This window comes from Ascaphus truei, chromosome 3 (assembly GCF_040206685.1).
Source record: "Ascaphus truei isolate aAscTru1 chromosome 3, aAscTru1.hap1, whole genome shotgun sequence".
NCBI lineage: Eukaryota > Metazoa > Chordata > Amphibia > Anura > Ascaphidae > Ascaphus > Ascaphus truei.
In genome coordinates, this window is record NC_134485.1 from 192,455,420 (window position 1) to 192,468,463 (window position 13,044).

Consider the following 13,044-nt stretch of genomic DNA (forward strand, 5'->3'; position numbering starts at 1 on the left):
CTCCCCACCCAAATGCCACACCCACACCACAAACATCCCGGGCAACGCCGGGGCTCTCAGCTAGTATCCTTTATTCACCTTGATTTTGTATAATCACAATATCATTGTATATATGCGCCAGGTTTTAATTCCACATTTGTATTTGTATATTGTTATAGGGTTACTTTTGAGATAGTTCCCTTAGTTGAATCACCAGGCTGCTTTTTTCAAATTTTGATGCACTGCACATTTATATATTTGGTCTAGCGCTGGTTTAGTATTTTTGTTTTTACCATGAGTTTCATAATGCTCTATAACAAGGTGTAGTCATACCCAATACTACCATCTAAATTGGATATAAATAAACTACCAGTTATTCCCCTCTTTTGAGATAATATTTATTGTATGTTTTTTATTGTATGTTCTCCATGTTAAAATCATGCCGAATAAGGTGCGTTTATAATTACTTCAGAATACTATACATGACGTATGGACTCTATTCCGTTGGTTGATTGATTAATGAAGGAAGAATTTTCATTGGCCAATCTTTTCTTAGGTGTATATATAACCCAAGGTAGGGACAGGTAACAGATAGCCCCCCCTGATGAAGCCATATTGGAGAAATGCGTAGGGCGTGTGTTTGCAGTGAGGAGAGAGACACAGTGACTAGCTGACAAGCAGAGTTCTCATCATGGAGCCGGAGCCTGCAACTCCACAGCAGAGAGAAGATCCCGTGAGAGTGTTGGAAGATCACATGACGCGGAAGTGACTGTGAGAGTTTGCTGAGACTGGAGCCGGTGGCAGTGTAGTACTGAGTGTGAGAGACTCAATTCAATACTCAACTGCGCTCTTTCAATCTGGAAAATGTGAGTGAAACCTTAAAGGGTTTTTTACTATATTTTTTTAATAAAAAGGTTTTACACTATATTGTTCCTCTCCCTACCTTATCCCTGTATGGGATCCGTCTGTGAGACGGAATCTATGCATCCAGGTCTACTGTGACGACTGTGGAGTATCACTGCTACAGCTGTCTAAGGGTGTGGGGAGTTTCCAGCTGGAATATATGAAAATCCCAAGAAGACTTCCTGATCCCTAAAGTGGATACAAGGCTTATATTTGTTAAGCTAATTGTAAGTGCATATCCCACCATTATCAGTTATCCATATTATTGGACATACTACCCTATGATGGTTTTCTCTTTTTCTTTTTCTCTCTCTCCCAGATTTCTTTGCGCCTAGGTCATGTCCCTGCATAATTCATACGGCACTGTGGACCTAAGTGGCAGCAAGATAAGTAGGGACAGTTAGATACTAAAGGGTTATACACCTATATTTGTTGTGGATTTGCCAAGAACCTCTATTACAATCAGGTGGTTTGAATAATTGTTTTAGGTTGCGCTGTATGTTTCTTGCTTTATATATATGTAGCCCTGGTAAGATTAGGGGCTATATTTCTATCCTCTTCCTGTGCAGTAATCCCTGGTAAGGGCAGGTTGCCAGGAGTAATCATGGATTTTCCCTACTTCTGACACTGTACTGAGTCAGTGAAGGTAGGTCACCTGATCCTGTGTCCAATCAAGAGACACAGGGGCGGTGCCTACTGGAAGCTACAAAGAGCAGTGTCACTTCCTATTTAGTGCTACACAAGTTGTTGGTTTGTGTTGACAGTGCGTTAGCTAGGAAAGGAGTGGAGTAGTATAGTTAGGAGGTGGACCAAATACCTCTCAACCTGCTTAGGGGGTGAGGGAAGAGATAGCCCCACTCTGGATGGCCCTAGGTCCAGAGTTGAGGCAGGGACTTCCTAAAGGAGAACAGCTAGCTGGCTGTGTATACTGATTGTACCTGTCTGCTGCTATTGAGAGAGAGAAATAAAGAACTGCTGCTAAAAGAAAAGAGCTATTGTGTGAGACTGGAATCTCTCATCCCTGGGAGGGGATTCTGTAGTAGTAATTCCACCCCGTATCCCTGGGGCTTACTACAGATGGAGGCGCTGCACCAGTAGTAGAAGAAGAACGAAGGCATTCACCCCAGAAACCTGTCCTGTTGTCCCCCATGTCATAGCAGGAGACTCATACCCTCCTGTTGCCAGCAGGTATGCACCACACCGAGACATGTAGCCAGACCACAGAACACCTTAGGGGACCTGATCTGCGATTGGGTGGGGGTCCATGGGTTACATATATATATATATATATATATATATATATATATATATATATATATATATATATATATATATATATATATATATATATATATATATATATATATATATATATATATATACAGAATGCTAAGGACTAGTTGTGTCACTGCTTTTGTATTTAGTTTGTGCGACAAGGAGATGAGCACATACTTCTCTCTATTATCCATACAAGAGCATTCTTTTAATTCTGCAAAATGCCACCTCATTAATACCTACTCTTCAGAGTAATACCCTGATTAACAAATAGATAGATTAGGGAATGTAAGTACAGCAAAGGCAGGTTTCCAAAGCAGATTGCTCATTAGTGCCAGAAGTAGCAGCGAGCTCAGCTGCTTGAAGATATATGTCAAAGCTGAAATGTAAACTACACCACTTCATCTCAACCTCAGAATAGAGACACGATGTCCTGAATTCACTGAAGACATTACAGCACTTGGTGTAAACAATCACACACTCTGATTAGTATTTTAATGAGTTGAACTTTTATTATACCCATTACCTGGAAAATGTAGTTCTTTATAACTTATGTAGAAAGATGTAGTTTTGCCAGCAAAGGCTTAATAAACCATAACACGTATTAACATTAATAGGCCCACAGTGTTGTGAAAGTATTGTGGTTATGCTGTGGATTTGCAGAAATAACGTATTGCATAGAAAGTATATAACAATTTGTGTTCAAACATCATTTTATACTGGGAAGCAGCAAGAAAGAAGGCGAATATGTAGATTGGAAAACAAATCTACAATTCCTGCACTCCTCCCAAATCGCAAGGTAAGTACAGCCGTGTACTTGAGAAAAAGATTCCCTCTACGGTGCACCAAAGTATGTATAGATACGTTTATTTATTTTTTATTTAAAAAATGAATATTTAATTCAATAATACGCTAAAATAAATGGCATCATAATACATACAATTTACTAATAGTTCTAATTATGATTTAAAATAAATGTAATCAAAAGTCCAGAGCTAGGTATATGAACGTATCAACCTGTTTGGACTGTAATTCACAGCTGTAGGGTTAATCAAGAAAGGTTAAACCATTTATGTGTGGAGCAGAAACCTCAGGGCTGTATGTTGTCTCCTGATCCCTAAATAGTATATACAGTATGAGACAGAGACCACATATAGGGGGCTATGAATTAAGCAGTGAGCTTTTGCGCCCGATTGGGAATTTTTTACTCGCCCGTTATAAAGTGAAGCCAAACGCGGGATTCACTAACAAGTGAAGTGCATTGTGGTCCGTGCGGCCAAAAATATGCCCCATCGCACGAGCTGTTTTTTCCCCCCTGCTATCGTGCTTAAATTTGTAAAGCGCGATAGCTGCTAGAAAAAAAGCACCCTGTAAGAACTGCATGCAGACGCTGCGTCTCCGTGCACGGCTCTTACAGGTGATCGTACTGTACAAATATACATTTTAATAATAGTGTACATGTGCAGGGGGTGTCCTGAGCTGAACTGCATTGGTTTCAGCCTCGAGGACCCCTTACTTAATGAGATACAGGCCCCGTTTTGGGGTGCCGGTATCCCCTGTGCTTTTAAAGCTCCTGGGTCACGTGACCGGGGGATTTAAATCCTGCAGGGGGATACTGGCACCCCATAACGGGGCCTGTATCTCATGAAGTAGGTGGTACCCAAGGCTGAAACCAATGCGGTGCAGCTCAGCACACCCCCTGCTCATCTACACTAGTATCAAAACACACAATAATAAAAAATAATTAATTACTATAGCGGATATCCGCTATGGAAATGAATCTGCTTTAATATAATTTGTATTAATATTGTGCGGGAGCAGGGGGTCTTTGATTTCAGCTTCTGGGACCCCCTGCTTCCTGAGTTACAGGCCCAGATATAGAGTGCCGGTATCTCCGTTATTTACAAGTCACGCAACGTGAACGCTTTAAAAATGGCGTCGACACTGGCTTTCGATGCCCCATGCCGGAGCCTGTAACTCGGGAAGCAGGGGGTCCTTTTGTCGAAATCAAAGCGGTTCAGCTCAGGAGACCCCTATCCTGCACATTATTAAAAAAAAATACATTAAAGCAGCTTCATTACCATAGCAGCTATCCGCAAAGGCAATGAAGGCATTAAGGCACAATAGCATATTTATTGGGGACAATTGTCCTTTTTATGCACAGGAATTATACTATAGGCTGGCGGTGGTCCTCGGGTGTTCCCTGCGGGTGTCCGAGGGTCTCCGGGTGGTCCCCGCAGGTGTTCGGGGGTCCTCGCTTGCCTGCAGTACCAATCCTTTGCCCCCCCCCAAAGAAAAACATAGTTTAAATAAATACACTCCCTTCCCTCCCCCACCCCCTAACAAATACAGTACAATAATGGCCAAAATTACTATTATCCAGATATGGATAATAGTGGATTTGTCCATATAAAATACAACATTAAGCAGCATAAATAAAGTAAATACATCTTCCACTCACCCCTGCCAGGCTGCCACAATGAAGGCCGTCCTCATCCTCATCACCGTCCATGTCCTCCGTTGCCACAAATAATACAGTACATTTAAAAAAAAACAAAAAAAAAACAATCTAATGTCCCCTAACTCCCCAAAAAGTCTTGGCAATCTAACGCGTTTCGTAGCATAGCACAGCTACTTCATCTCTGATGCTACATGCTACGAAACGCGTTAGATTGCCAAGACTTTTTTCCACTGGTAGCGGTTTCGTGCCTTTACTATCTCGGTGACGTCATCTGGGAGCGACTCACCCGGCGCCTGCATCATTGCTAGACATCGCACGTTTGGAGTCCTCTCCCCCGCTACCATTCACGCTGCTCCTTGGATCTACCTGCAGTCTCACGCTGGTAGTGAGGTACTGCTACATGCACTATGCCCCACGCTACCTCTCCTGGCTATTGCCGCGAACGGGACTTGTTCACAGGTCTTTGAGACTGGTTATATTACCTTCTTTCGACACTGCCCCGTCCCTACCGTCAGGGTACTTGGGAGGATTGTCCAGTACACCCTGGTGGTGCTAATTACCTGAGTATTGAGGACATCCGTGAACTACACCTGATGTGTTGACGTGGGAGATTCCAATTTCCAGCCAGACCTGGTCGTGATGTGGTAACATGTGCATTGTCATATGATATGCTCGTTTTATTTTTCATTGATGTACGCATAATACTTACCTTTTTATTCATTCTTTTATATAAATGTAATGCATTATGAGCGTCGTGCGCTGACTTTTTTGTCTTTTTAATACCAGGCTACACCTGAACTTTATTAGGTAGCACACATATAACAATATAAACAGGCCCTGCAGGATTTGTTCCCAACTGCCCACTCTTTACTGGGACTTACAGTGCTAAAGGGGCCAGAGTATTAGTAGACCAAGGGGACTTGGCTACATCCTCCCTCTTGTTTTGAAATCCCTCACGACCTCGCATGAGGGCTGTAACATCCCACCACATTTTTATAGAATTAAAACACAACATGGTAATAACATCTACCCTGGTAATGTGTCAGTACCGGGGACACAAGTCAAGGGAATCGGGGCCTGTATCTATGGTCACCATCAGCTCTGTGGGGACTAAGTTCAGGACTGTGGGAATGGTCTGAATGGGGCGATGGGGCAGAGTGGGGCGAATCCAGCACTTCTGAGTCTCGGTCCGCAGGGTATTTAGAGTTTCGTACCCCAACTTGGGCGTCAACCGGATAGGTCGTCCGTATTATGGCCTGCAACTGTCCGCGCCCAGGAGCGGGAACATCTGCAGCTGGAGGCTTAGCAAGGCTTCCTATGCCCGAATGGCAGAGGGGCTATTTCTCTTGTCCTGCTCCTGCTTCCGCACCCTTTACTGCTGCAAAAAAATATTATCCGTAGAGGTACTCAATAACGCAGGAGGGGCAGATGAAGGATCTGAAAGAAAAGCAGTACTGGCTGGTACCGCTAGCGAGGATCCCTCCACGCTGATCACATCACTTGGGAGCTCTATGTAGGCAGAAGCCACATAGGACATGGCTCGATCTTGGGCCTCGCAGATGGCTTTACACTGCAATCGGAGCTGGGACATTCCTCCAGGGACATCGGTCCAGCGATGATCGAATCCCTGGAGGACACCCAGTGGTAGAAGTTGGGACTCGAGATGGATGAAAGAGTCGTTACCTCGGGAGCGTTGGAGGCCTCGTTCGACACCTCATCGATGGAAGCACCTTCGCTGTCCTGCCAGAAGATCGCAGATCCAGCGGTGGATGGTTCCTCTTGTGGGGAGTGGGGCACCAAGGGTGTGGCGGGCCTCACTTGCCATGCCTGTACAGGCATCAGCTCGCCTCCTCTCAGGTGCACATCGTAGCATGAACTGACTGGATAGCATAAGGGGACTCACACTGTCCACACCTACCGGTGTGGACTCAGGTACGTCTGCTGGTAAGATTTCTTCGGCAGGGCTGGAGAGACCGCTGATATCAGTTCCCATGGCTCCCAGCGAGCCCGCTCCAGAGTCCATACTTTGTGAACTGTGGTTCCCATACCGGATTTTGGAACTGACCAGGTGCCGAAGTAGTGTCCAGAAATCGGGCTGATGGGTCTTGGGTGGCTGTCCAGCCATGTCCATCAATCCTTGGAGAAACCCATTGATATCGGGAAGTTCCCCAGAGTGCAGTAGGGTCTAGCAAGTGTCCGCTCCAGGGCCCTGTAGGTGGAGGTACGGTACGTGGCATTCAGAACACCAGGAAGTGGATCCCAGTGAGGTCCCACCCATTCGCACAACGGGCAGACCAAACGTAGTGAGTTCTCCCCATCGTGAGGACGTAATGACCTCCTGGGAGGGCAAAGTGAGTGCCTTACTTTTCATCCATTGTCGCAGTTATCTGGGAGGGAGCAGTTAGGCATTCGTCTGTCACCAATACTATCACGTGCGACTGTGGCTAAGTCCCCACATTTGCAGCTCCTCCCTCTGGTACTACATTAGCATGGCTGTAGAGAACAGAATGTGACTTTGCTTTCGCGCCAAACCCAGATAATTCTGCCAGGAGGGTGCGGCAAGGTTTCGCACCAAGCCAAGAGATTTGCAGATAGAGTCTTGCAACTTTGTACAAGTTGCCATGCGGTCTCCCGTTTTCGGTGGGAACTGCCATTTTACAATGGAAAAGCTCAGGGCATGGTTTCCTTGGCTGGAACCGCTTAAGTATGGGTGCAGCTCCTCAAACAGTGGTCTAGGCTGCCTGCAGATTAAGCGCCCCTCCTCGAATACCTGCCCGCTCACACAGGACAGAATAGCATGGTGCAGGCCGTAGTTTCCTCAGGTGGAGCCCTTGAGACACAACCCCACACCTCTTCTTGGTTATAATAGCATGGTGCAGGCCGCAGCTGCCCTTCAGTGAAGTCTCTGGGATACCGCCCCCGTACCTCTTCTTAGTAATTACATTTCCACACAGCTGCCCCCTAGGGGGGACTGCCATGGTATAGCTGCAGCTCCTCACACAGAGGTCATCGGCTGCCTGAAGGTCAAGCGCCCCTCCTCGGATACCTGCCCGGATATAAAGAACATTGATCAGAGAATCAAACTTCAAGGTGCAGTCCACAGCTCCCTTTGATGCAGCCTCTGGGCAACTGTCCCTGCACCTCTTCATAGTAATAGCAATTACACACACACACTGCATGTGCATGTAACTTGGACAGGAGGGGTCCATGTTGCAGCTCCATTTTGGCGGGGAGCCCAGGCCTTCAGATCCAATAACGTCCCCTATGGACACTACACCCATGGGTCCTCTGGTGTAACCTACTAGGAGAGTATCTCCTTTGTCCTGCTGTAAAAGCCTGCCCTGATGCTATCTCAGCAGTGCCTCCAAATGTAGACATTTTCCTCTACCCTAAGTGAGATCATATTTACTTCCGGTGTATTCTGGTGCTGGTGCATACCTGTGAGGTAGAACAGAAGGCCTGAGATCTCCGTGGTTGGATAGGGAGACATCATCACCATTAGGGATAGTTCTTCGGTCAGCGCAGCGCCTCCAGCCCAGGAGGATCCTGGTGCAGCCAGGATGAACCTCATAAGAAGAGTAGCCTATGGTCTCACACTCCAAACATCACACCAGAGAGGGTATAACTGGAATTTATTGGGCACATCATAGATATTACAGGTTCCATTCCCTGAAGGCAGTACCCTGGGCTTGAGGCGGTTGGCACCCCTCCTCAGCATACCATACCCCCTAACAGGGCAAGGTCTCAGCCCACTCTTGTCCAGGAGAGACTTTCTTCTGCGTCCTCATAGCAGTGAGGGCAGCACAGAACTAACTCACAGAAACACTTATGCCAGGTCCCCACTGGCTACTGCAGCGCCCGCTGTGGTGGACACTGCAGGGAAAAGAGCCACCCCTAAATGGGGCATGGCCCGATACCTCTAGAGGGAAACCCCCTCCTTCCCAGGGGAGTGGCTTGTAAGCCGGCCTCCTATACTCATAGAACCCCTTGTAATACCAGGCTACTCCTGAACTTATTAGGTTACAAACATATAACAATAGAACCAGGCCCTGCAGGATTTGTTCCCAACACTGCCACTCTTTACTGGGACTTACAGTGCTAAAGGGGCCAGAGAATTAGTAGCCCAAGGGGACTTTGCTACAAATGTTTAAATGCTCTTCTTTCTTTTACTGTATTGCTTTTAATGTTTAACTAAATATGTGGGCAGTGAACACAGATGCTTAATTAGGTTGCTGTGTTTGTTTACATTTATTGCCTAGGAGATTGTAGCTGGGAGGCCTTTAAGAGGGTGTAATATTAACCAGATGTAATGTAATTTAACACTTATGTGTGAGAAGCTATATTTTGTACCTGAAACATTTCACTTTATTCCTGCCGGTTTTATCTTGTGTTGTCTTTTTGTGAGATTATGGATACTTTCTTTGTATTTTGATATACCACAAATATATGGGCTAAACCAACATCTGTTTTATCTGTTTTATTTTTTTTTTCTGTTTGGGTCTAAGGGCAATACAGTAATTACTAAGCAGTTCAAATGAATGGCCCTAATAAGATTGTAAGCTCTTTTGAGCAGGGACTCCTTTTCCTAAATGTCACTATGTCTGAAGCACTTCTTCCCTTTATGTATTATTTGTTATTTATATTATTGTCACGTGTATTACTACTGTGAAGCGCTATGTACATTAATGGCGCTATATAAATAAAGACATACATGCATACTTTATGGGTTAGTACCACTAAATATATACTGTATAACCCTGCAGTATGTGCGCTACCCGTTAAGCATGTCTAGCACAGATCAAGGCAATTTATTGTTCTATCAAGGACCATTCCGAATTTTTCTCCTGTTTCACCTTTGTGTGGTGTCCTAGGTCCTGTACTGCAGTGGGTGTGGAGCATTCACTTCTCTTGTGAGTGTTTTGCAGCAAACAGGTATTTTTTATCTTTTTGATTTATAATTTTTTTATTGTAATTACCTTTTCATTTATTTGATCTTTAGTCTTTAGATCTTTACTTTAGTCCACAAATGTAGACTATTTTACACAAGAGCTTTAATGCTAGATAGGTTTTTTTCCCCCTGAAAATCAGCCTGATTTTCTAGTGTTGATTTCAGATCATCCTGTCTGAATATCGACATTTCTAGATACTGGAATTGTAATACACTAACCACAGGGGTCCTTTCCTTTTGCAGCTCTAGCAAACCCCACTGTGGCCCATATCTACTAAATTATGCTGTTTCATGAGACACCTTTCCAATGCTGGAAGGCCTCATTACACCCCATTTACATGAACTTAATGTAAGTGTCTTCCAGGAACCAGAAGGTATCTTATGAAATAGCACACTTTGGAATATATCGGTCTGAATCGTTTCAAATGATGGTAACAACAAGTCTTATGCTTTTCCCAATATATACCAATCCTTGGCAATGGCTGGCTGATTGCTTACAATACATTGACTCTTGGCTTGCTCCACAAAGCTCAGTAAATCAGGGCTCATAATGTGACGTTACTGAAAACAAGAACGGATATTCTGTTTCCTGAGGTTAGCACGTTTTCTCAAAGCTAATTTAATGCACAAACAGAGGGTGTTCTACTTCTCCTTAGTATAGGCTTAACGTTCTGTCATCTTCCAATAACATGGTTATAATATGTCTTTGCATTACTTCGATCCAGAGCCTGAAATAGGTGTTTAACTCGGGTTAAGAGAAAAAAGCTACAAATAATGTCACCTATCTCATGCTTAACTATGGTGTTACATCCATTCAGTCCCTGTAAAAGCTCTGTAAGTATGACCTAACCTATGTACGTTAATTCCCTGTTTTAACCTTAAAATCCTTTTGAGACTATGCAATGTTAGGGTAATAGGATATACACAGGCTTAGCTAACTCAAAACCTGGAAAGGTGGAGGTGCATTTGCTGCTGCTGCTGCACTGTTTGTGTTGGGGGGGTTTGCGCTATAATTATTAGGGCACTTCTGTTTTTTAACGAGTTTTAACTGCACCATAGTCCATACATAGCACATACTGCATAGGGCTTCTTAAATTTTAACTCGTTAGGCACAGCATGTATGTCACACACCCCATGCTGTATGCGGCAGCATTTTTGTTTCCTCTTCTCACTATGCAGTGGAAGAAATGCATAAGACAGTATAATAGTAGTAGTGTAGGACCTACTGAAATAGGTTTACCGTCACGTGGTTTTAGGCTTAAAATATTTTGGCCAAAGTATTGAACTAAATTACAAATATTTATAAAGAAAGAATGTAATATACATAGTAATGTATTAAATGATTTGTCAAGTTGGATGTAGCATTCGAGCCTTTGTGTCTCTAAGTGTAATAGGATAGCCAGGAGTCTCAGAGTAAATAAGGCACCCTTATTTGAAAATGTGGACATAGAATTCACCACAGAGTGGGAATCAATTTATAGATGAGTGCTCGTCCAAATTGATGATAATACTAATCAGATATTGGGAAGACAAATTAAAGGGTAATGAAAACAATATTGAGGAGGTCCAAACCAAATTGGAGCAATTTAATAAACCTGAAACATGCATACAAACTGATGTCTATTAAGTCAATTTAAATTTAATAGGGATAAGAAAGGCTACGAACTTAACATACAAAGAAATTGGTATAAAAAGGTATAATCAAAAATATCAGAGATACTGAATACAAACAACTTCCACCAATTTGAACACACCACGGTTACTCCTATAGGAACTCCCATATTAAGAGACCTATTATGCCAAACACATACTTCCCATGTTTACTTATTTGATAAATCCCTATATACTTTTCCTTTTAAAAAGATGTGCAACCTTTTTTTGAACAAATCTATTGTTTCTGCCATCACAGTCTCCATGGGTAATGAATTCCACATTTTAACTGCCCTTACTGTAAAGAATCCTTTCCTTTGTTGCTGGTGAAATCTCCTTTCCTCCAACCTTAAGGGATTGGCTCTGTGTTGTTTGTACTGCCCGTGGGATGAATAGTTATTTTGAAAGGTCCTTGTATTGTCCCCAAATATATTTGTATATAGTTATCATAGCCCCTCTTAGATGTCGCTTTTCTAATGTAAACAGATCTAATTTAGCTAGCTTAGTAATACTTCTTCTAAATAATCCTTTCTGCAAGTGAGACCGGTTGGTTGTATGTGGTTAAACCCGGTGCACCACATGTAACTTTTTAAATATGAGCCCTGAAAATCACATCTCGTGCTATTTGTGAGAAATTTGATACACCACAGTTCATTAACTGTAATTTGACATGTGGTATACACTCCTGAGTGTCCGTGGATGATACAATATATCGGCAGGACAAAGAAAACTAAATGCAGGTTTTATCTCATTTTCCTTATCATCACAATCAAGACCCAAGAGGACTCACTGTGAAAGAAATAGAGTAAATACCTAGAGATGAGAGAAGGGGCGATCACCTTCTGCAACTTAGCCAAAGGGAAAACTTTTGAATTTCTAAGTCATGGTCTGAATGAGGAAATTGATTTGGCAGCTTTTTTTTTACTTCAGTTTTTACATTTATGTATATTTGTATTTCTACATTTCATGGTAATTATAGTTAAATTCTATTTTAATATCATCATTTATTTTTTACTTAAATCCAGGCCTCCACTAAAGAGGGCATTTCAGTACTGTTCTTTACAGTTCGAGAACAACTACAATTAAATACAATTATTTCGTTACACATGAGACAGATGGGAAAATTAAAAGCCAGAATTATAATAATACATGGTTGCATTTAATCAACAAAGGTTATACAGTACATTCAATTTACGGGCATTTTATGGACAGTTAGAGATATAATTATGGGTATAAGTAACATTTACAAACAGGATTAACATTGTTTTAGAAGAGGTAGGATAGGCTTGCAATGTGTTGTGTTAGAAGAGGCCCTGCCTGAAGGGGCTTACAATCTATAGGCTGGGTAGCTTGAAACATTGGGTATGGGGGATGAGAGGGCTGGTGAGTTCAGAATGTAATAGAAGAGCTGCAACATTACCAAACATCAACAAACGGTGACACACTTTGGCTGTCGTTTTTGGGGCGACTGGGGTGTTCTGTCCCAGAGATTTTTGGGTTAAATAATAGCAGAAACCTGGACCTCATAGCCGACATGCAGAAGGGAGGGACTTATGAGCTCCATGTGGTCTTTGAAGCGTCTCTTTTCCTCATGGTGTTAATCACATCCACTCTGGCTTAGTGATCAGGGCAGTGAGGGCATTTTTGGGAGTCTCTCTTAGGGAAACACTTTTGGGGCAACTCGGGTGTTATGTCCCAGAAATTCTTTGGTAGAATGAAACAGTAGCCCAGCATAGCACTGGACTTCACAGCAGACATGCCATCATAATATCTATTTTTTTCTTTTAATTTTGGAAGTCGTGGTTTTTACATTTTGTAATAATTATTT